Genomic DNA, 8,109 nt, shown 5'->3' with positions numbered 1-8,109 from the left:
CCATGGTATTGCTGAGCCTGAGCATGCTGCTGCACAGGGTGTTACCCAGTGTTTGGCTTCCAGTTTTGGTGTTCTGCACACTGATCAGGGACTCCTTGCCCCTTCCACTGGTGACTCATTCCCTGCCCACTGAAATCATAATGGGAATGGAAGGAGGTGGCATGCTGGCTTTGTCTAGATTGAAAAGAGGCCCTATCAAGATACTTCCAGGAGCTATAGGATAAATCAAGTGTCATATTGAGCTGAGAGAAGGGCTACTTCCCGGGTTACCTGTATATTCCAAAGCAGAAGCTGGTCCAATGTTCATGGCCTTGGCCAGGAAGCCAGATGAGCCAACTTGTCTAACTGGAGCCCTCTGTGTTCCCAGGGGAGAAGACTGGACTCCATCCTGTGGCACCTCTCCCCAAGGAAAGGAGACCTGCTCAGCAGAAGCCATGGTGGATGGAGCTGGGCTGTTCTGGTCAACTGGGAGAGGTCTTCTCTTGGAAGCAAGGACTCTCTGTTGCACATTCGGTGATTTTCTGGCTCTTCTATTTTGGAACCAATTCTAAGGAGAAAAAGAAAATATATATATATTTAGTGTACTTTTGTTACTAAAAATTGTACTCTTTTCTCCCTTTAGTTATACATTCAACTTGAATATTTTGCATCTTTATGGAAAATAATTAAAACAAAATTTCATCACAAAATAATAGGAGAATAATCATAGTTAATTCATTGCATAGTGTTATCTTTAACGTAGCTACTAACAGTACAAAATATGGGCATAAAAAAATTCTCCAATGTGTATTAGCCCAGATATTACTTTTCAATGAACTAGAAGACATTGGTGAAATAATTAACTTGCATTTTCTATTTTTTACTTCCTTTTTCCTTCTCCCTTTTTCCCCTCTCATCCTCCATCTCTGTTTATTCATCTTTTTTGAACAATTTTTCCCATTTCACATTATCTATTACAAATTTTAGGCCTTATTTATCTGAATGATTAAATGAGAAAAAATTTTAATCAACTTTTCATTTTTTGAAAAATGCCTACAGTGCAGTTCTGCAATGATGAAAAAGCTATAGTTCAGTTGACACACTGCATCATTACTAATGAGCTTCCTAGCCTTAAGAAGACAGGAACAATGGTGGTCACATATCTTTGGTGGCACATGTCTATATATATATATATATATATATATATATATATATATATATGATTTTAAACACCTAACTGTACCCAAAGGCTCCTTCTGACTGTGCATTTCCAGGTTTTCAAAATCTTTCCTGTCCCTGTCTGCAATCTATTTGCACTTATCAGCTTTTAGACAGAATGAACTCTCTGAAACACATTCCCATGTCTTCATTTACTCCAGTTGTTGCAACTTTAAATGGTGAAAAATACCATTTCATGCATTCTACATCACTAAAAACACTGCCTCATGCTCAAAATTTAAAAATTCTCCTGAAACTGTAGGTTCCAGGTATCACACAAGATCAACCCAACTGTTTCATCTTATACTTTAAGCTGGAATACCTAAACTCTTATTTTCTATGACTTTTGGGAACAAAAGTTGGGCATCTGAAACTGTACAAAATTCAAGCTCCCAGGGTCGGGGCGATGGCTCGGTGGAATAAGCACTTCCCTGGCAAGCACAAGGGCCTGAGTTCAATCCCCAGTTCCTCAAAAAGAAAAGAAAAAAATCAAGCTCTCCATAATGATATAGGGAGGGATTAATTAGCATATCAAATTTAATATTTGCAAAGCAAATGACCTAGTGTATATGACACAGAACTGATCCTCTTCCAGTAAACCAACATGAATTACCCAAAACATAAAACTTTCATTGGCTTAAGGCAAGCATTTTTTTCCATCTTTCAGATTGCCCTCTCATTGTCTACACATTTGTACAGCAAAGCACCATCTCTATCTTCAGAATCCACAGCCTTGCACTCTGGTCGTTCCATAGCAAGCAGCCTCTATGAAATACCATAGTCCTATTTTGGATAACTGTAAAAGCTGACAGGCAGTGTATGTATGTAAGCTTCTCTCTCAGAAATATTGTGTTTAATAAAGTAATGTATAATGCATATATAACAAGATTAGAATGAAAGAAACTGACTCTATGGAAAGTCATATATAATTCAAATCCAAGAGGCTCTCTTCTTTCTTCTCATATTTTTGAAAATCTAATATAATATGCAAAGTTTAATAAGCTTATGACTGGCAAGTGCAAGGTCCTGAGTTTAACACCCAGTACCACCAGAAAAATAATAATAATAATAACAATTTTTGAAATCTTGATATGTTAATAGCAAAATAGAAATTGTACCTATTGTGAAAAATGTGTATTTGCCCACAAACTACTCATTTTTCTAAACTATTATCATTCCTATATTAAACTCTCCAGATGGTAAAAAAATAATATGCAAAGTTTAGTGTTGGACTTACTGTAATGACGTATATGTTACAGTGTACTCGACTGGCAAGTTCCTTCTTCTCTGCGAAACTTGGGTAAGGTTTCTGCTCAAAAGCATCGTTCAGAACCTGTAAATCATCATTTGTAAATCTATGTGGGGGTTTTCCAATTTGTTTTTGTCTTCTACAGTGTATACTTCTGTTTTCATTACAGTTATCGTCTTTCACAGAAGATCCTAGAAAATTTTGGAAGAGAAAGAAAAGCAAGAGTGAATAACAGTAACATCCAAAGAAAGAAATGGTCATTTGTTGAGTAATCACACATATATTAAGACTTAGAATTTAAAGTCTGCATCACAGTTAAGACTCATGAAAATACTAATAGGTGAAAAAACATATCTTTCAGTTTATGAAGACAAAATGAGGTTATTACTCATGTGTGATATCATGGGCCAAAATTCCCAATGCTCCAGATAATGATGGAAGAAAGATGATTTGGTCACCAGAAGAAAATCTAGAGGAATTCAGTGACACTCCAGTGAAAATTAATTGGTTAATTCATTTATCAATGAAATAATGTTGTTTATAATTCTTAAAGTATTTTTACCCACATCCTAAGACCATGCACCATAAATCAGGTGACACTCAAAGAAAGTCAACCATATATATATATATATATATATATATATATATATAATCAGTAACTGACAACACCAAAATCAACTCCACAGGCAAATACATTCCACTGCCACATCCCTTAGCACAACTCCTGTTTAAAAACCAGAAAGCCACTGTAGCTGAGGATGGAGAGAAATTGGCATCCTTGTGGGCTTTTGGAGGGAGCAATGAATGATTGGGCTTTCACAGAAAGCAATGTAGGAGTTTAACAAACCCATTGCAATATTAAATTTTGCAGAAGCTGTATTTTTGTGACCTACTAGAAGTGGTTAGATATGTAGAAAAAACAAGTGAAACTGTGCTTTCAGGAACTGAGAAGGACTAATAGGAGGCAATATTTACTAGTTTCAATGACAGTGCATCAGGTTGGAGATGGAAAGAGCACTTGTGAGGATGGTGGTGATGTTGGTACTACAGAGTCATGGACCACAGTGTTCTGGAACTCCACACTCAAAATGGGCAAGATATTATACTGCATGCTCTGCTCTATCATGATAAAAATAAATAATTCTAGAACATATTTAAATCAAGAAAAGACTGGAATATATATGCATGTGTTTTAGATCTGAGTTTGGCTTAATTGCAAAGACACCACCAGATAACTCACTGCAATGCAAATAATGGCATTAATCCTTCAGTTTTAAGTTCCCATATCTTATTTCCTTTTTAAACTACACACCTCTCAACAGGGTTGCACAGGGGAGTAAGTTCCTAACAGAAGATCATGAGGGACACATTCAAATCATACTACTGAGCTTCACTCCTTTGAAAATTACCAAGACAATTTCAGAATATGACTGAAAACTACATGCATTGTACAGTTTAGATTTCATTACCATTTTAAAGAATATATAAACATGAATCTAAGCCAATGTTTAATTAACAATTTTAAGGTACTGCTTGCTAATGAAATCAGGAACTAGAAAGAAAGAGTGCACACCTGGCAGATCTAGGCCTAGATTGAGTAAACCAAAAGAAGCAAAAGGAGAAAGCTACCACTAAACTCTAGAGTTATAGAAGCTTATGATGATAAATTGCATGCTCTTGGACCATAACTTTAAAATATATGAATGGAAAGAAAAAAAAAAACCAAGGAAGGAGAAATAAAAGTTAAGAATGTAGTGACTCATGTGTATGTAGAGTACTCTGAGTAAGTTAAAATGAATCCTTGCCTTGACTAAACCCATCCCTGGGAGCATGCTGGTGAGAGCTGATTGGTGGTGTACAGTGCTACCTAATGGTGCACACAGCCTATAACCCCAGCAGTCAGAGGGTCTTGAAGTTGTGACCTCATAGGGAAAGAGAGGGGAAGGAAGGGGGAAGGGAGGGAGGGAGGGAGGGGGAGAGAGAGAGTTTGCTTACAAATCCATCACAAAAAAAGATTTTTTAAATATCCAAATTTATGAGAATACATTAACTGTTGGATCTTGACAATTCTTTATAAGAGATCAGAAAGTATAGGATCAAATATACTCTAAAACAACATAAAGCATTCTTAATATTGTTTTTGTTTGTGTAGAGAAGTGGACGGGAAACTGAGCAGCATAGAGGTGAGGAAGTTTTTTCCCTGTCTGCTGAATCTGAATCCAAATGAGCTTAGTAACATTGGAGAAAAGGTCAGGTATTCTTAACTGGGGCAGAGATAATCTCATCGGTAAATGAAAGCAAGATAATCCTACAGAGGAAATTATGTGTTTATTTCTTTGTTTTTTTGTGGTACCGGGGATTGAACCCAATACCTTCACATTTCTTTGTTTCCTCATTCAGAGATGCTCCTCACTTTGAGAAGGATTCTTTTTTTTTGGGGGGGGGGGCTGGGCAAGGCTGCCTTAAAGGCAGGTCTGGAGCTACATGTGGATCTGGGGATCACGCCCATTGTGCCTGACTGGATTTGCCCAAGCAGGCATTTTAAACAACTGAGCTAACCCACAAGCCCTGCTTCTCACTTTTAAAGGGGAGTTTGTATTTTGAACCTCAGGCTGCGCTGAGGAGAGCAATGAGCTTAATTTTCTCTTTTTGCTGACACAAAATACCCAATCCCCAAAGTTCAACTAGGAAAGGTTTAATTGCTCACTGTTTGTGGAGGTTTTAATACATAATCGGCTGGCTCCAAAGCAGGGTGTAACATAGCACAGAGCAACCATTCATGGCAGGGTAAGACAGTAAAAGTAATAATGGAAGTAGCAAGTACTAGCTTCTTTTCTACCCCTGATATTGTAGCAAGACTGCCTGTTCTAAAGTGGATGTGGACCTTAATCCCAGTATTGGATTATCACGCAAACACAAATTCTAGATTCAGCCACCTCTGAAAATTCCCTACACATAGAGACACAAATCACAACAGAAGTGCTCCTCTGGGCCAGGGAGGAGATAGCTCAGTAGAATAAGCACTTGCCTGGCAAGCACAGCATCTTGAGTTCAATTCCCTGAACTGTGGGGAAAAATAAAAACAGAAGTGCTCCCCTAACAGACTGTCGACTGTCTTCTGCTTTCCTTGTAGGGTATAACAGAACTCACATAGGGGAAGGCTGTGACTCCTGGGCACAAACATATTAATACCATTCCCCAATAAATCAGGGTTTTTTTGAACTCTTCACACAATTAGCTCCCACAGATGAGAATGATTTCATCTATGCTGAGCCCAGTACTAGAGTCTACAAAAATGCTTCCAAGAATTCATGGAAAGCAGCTTAATAACTTTCACCAAAGACGGCTGTTGCAGTAGAAGAATTTACCAGTTTTGATCACTCTTCCTAAAGGCACTGACAAAAATATCTGAGCAAGTTCTCCACAATCTCCTGCCCACCAGCCATGGACAGTCATGTGGTGATATAGGTTGTCCCAAGTCTACTGTCCAGTGGCAATGTGGGATTTTTGTACTTTGTGTTTTCTATTTGTGAAATTACCCAGTGGCTTCCCACTGAGCTACATCCCAGGCTTTTCTCAGTGGGCTAGAAAGGTTCTGAGATGGAGTCCCTCTGTTACCTGCCAGGGCTCTAACTTAAAATTTCCTACCTGAGCTTTTAAGTTATGAAAGGCCCAACCTCTAGAAAACATTAGCACATGAAACACAGACTGCCCCCAACTCTACATGTTTCAGGTTTCTGCCAAACAGTTTACCTTTCGAAGCCATGTCAAATGCGCAGGTCAAAAAGGAAGATCTCCCAGTCCTAGAAGAATGCAGCACTCCGTGGGAACACCATTACTCTTGTCTGATGTCCGGAGAGTGAGCAGGCAATGCAGGACCAAGCACAGCCCATTATATACCTTCTTGGGATTCTCACTGGACACATTTCCACCCTAGGGTGGAGTGGGATTATCTCCACCCACTTAGAGCTGCAGACACTCAGGCCTGAAACAAAAAAGCAGCTCCTAGGGTGGTCTCCACCCATTCACAGCTCTGCCTAAACTGGGCCTCCTGGATTAGCCTCTGACCGCCCTTAATTCCACACACTTCAATCCCTACTCTAGACCAGGTTTTACCCAACTGACCTTTCCAAATTTTGTCTTGCATTCATTCAGCACCCACTGAATCTTATATTCTTTTTAAGATGCTGAAAAGCCCAAGGAAAATCTCTCTCTCTCTCTCTCTCTCTCTCTCTCTCTCTCTCTCTCTCTCTCCCTCCCTTTTTCATTCTCTCCCCATGTATATAATATTTCTTTTAAATATTTGCAGTCTAGGGACTAGGGAGATAGTTCAGTAGAATAAGTGCTTGCCGAGCAAGTGCAAGGACCTGAGTTCAAGCCCAGTTCAAAAAAAAAAAATTGCAGCCTGAGTGGGTGTGGTGGTGCACACCTATAATCCTAGCATTTGGGAGGCTGAAAACAGGAGGATCACTACAAACAAGTTCGATCTACATAGTGAAACCCTGTAGACCCTGCACTAAATACATAAAAAAAGAAAAGAAACCAAGAGAAAAGAAAATTGCAATCTCCCTTGGCTTGCGCCACTGCTGCCATCGCCACTCATGGCCAGGCTCGGCTCCAGGGCATGCGGCCCCCACATTCCCTTAAAAGCCCTGCCCTGCAGCCTGCCATGGTGAAAGTTGCCAGCACAAAGTTGTACAAAATCCTGGGCGTCCTGCCTAGTGCCAGCGAGAACGAGCTGAAGAAGGCATACAGAAAGTTAGCCCAGGAATATCATTCTCATAAGCATTCAAATGCTGGAGACAAATTTAAAGAAATAAGTTTTTCATATGAAGTATTATCAAATCCAGACTTGCTGGTTACATGATACAAACTGAGAAAAAGGTCTTCAGGAAGGCAGTGGCAGAGGTGGTAGCATGGATGAGATTTTCTCATATTTTTGGTGGAGGATTATTTGTCTTCATGGATGATCAGAGTAGAAGTCAAAATAGCATAAGGAGATGACATGATGGATCCACTCAAAGTATCCTTAAAAGATCTAAATAATGGCAAAACCCCCCCCTACAACTTAGCAAAAATATATTCTGTAGAGCATGCATGCAGTGGTGGAGGTGGAAAATTCAGAGCTGTCCAGAAGGGTAGTGCTTGTTGAGGTCGAGGTGTACACATCATGATCAGGCAACTGGGTCCAGGAATGGTGCAGCAGATGCAGTCTGTGTGTTCTGATTGTAATGGAGAAGGAGGGGTAATTAATGAAAAGGACCACTGGAAAAAACGTGAAGGGAAGAAAGTGATTAAGGAAGTCAAGATTCTTAAAGTTCATGTACACAAAGACATGAAACACGGACACAAAATTACATTCACTGGGGAGGAAGACCAGGCCCCAGAAGTGGAACCAGGAGATGTTGTTCTTTTGATGCAGAAGAAGGGAAATGATGTGCTCCAGAGAGATGGGATTTACACATGACATATACGATAGGAATTGTCGAAGCTCTAGGTGGATTTCAGTTCACCTTCAAGCACCTTGACGCACATCAGATTGTGGTGAAGTACCCCCCTGGCAAAGTAATTGCTCCAGGTTGTGTTCATGTATTCCAAGGTGAAGCATTGCCACTATATCATAATCACTTTGAAAAAGGTGATCTTTACATGAAGTGTGATGC

General features: G+C 39.5%; 1 pseudogene; it reads left to right on the top strand.

The window, feature by feature from the left end:
* The first annotated feature begins 7,115 nt into the window (after positions 1-7,115).
* Positions 7,116-8,109, top strand: part of LOC101571210 — a 48,005-nt pseudogene continuing 47,011 nt past the window's right edge.

The sequence above is a fragment of the Octodon degus genome, unplaced genomic scaffold, assembly GCF_000260255.1.
Source record: "Octodon degus isolate 3935 unplaced genomic scaffold, OctDeg1.0 scaffold00330, whole genome shotgun sequence".
Classification (NCBI taxonomy): Eukaryota; Metazoa; Chordata; class Mammalia; order Rodentia; family Octodontidae; genus Octodon; species Octodon degus.
This window is presented reverse-complemented; position numbering and strand designations above follow the sequence as displayed.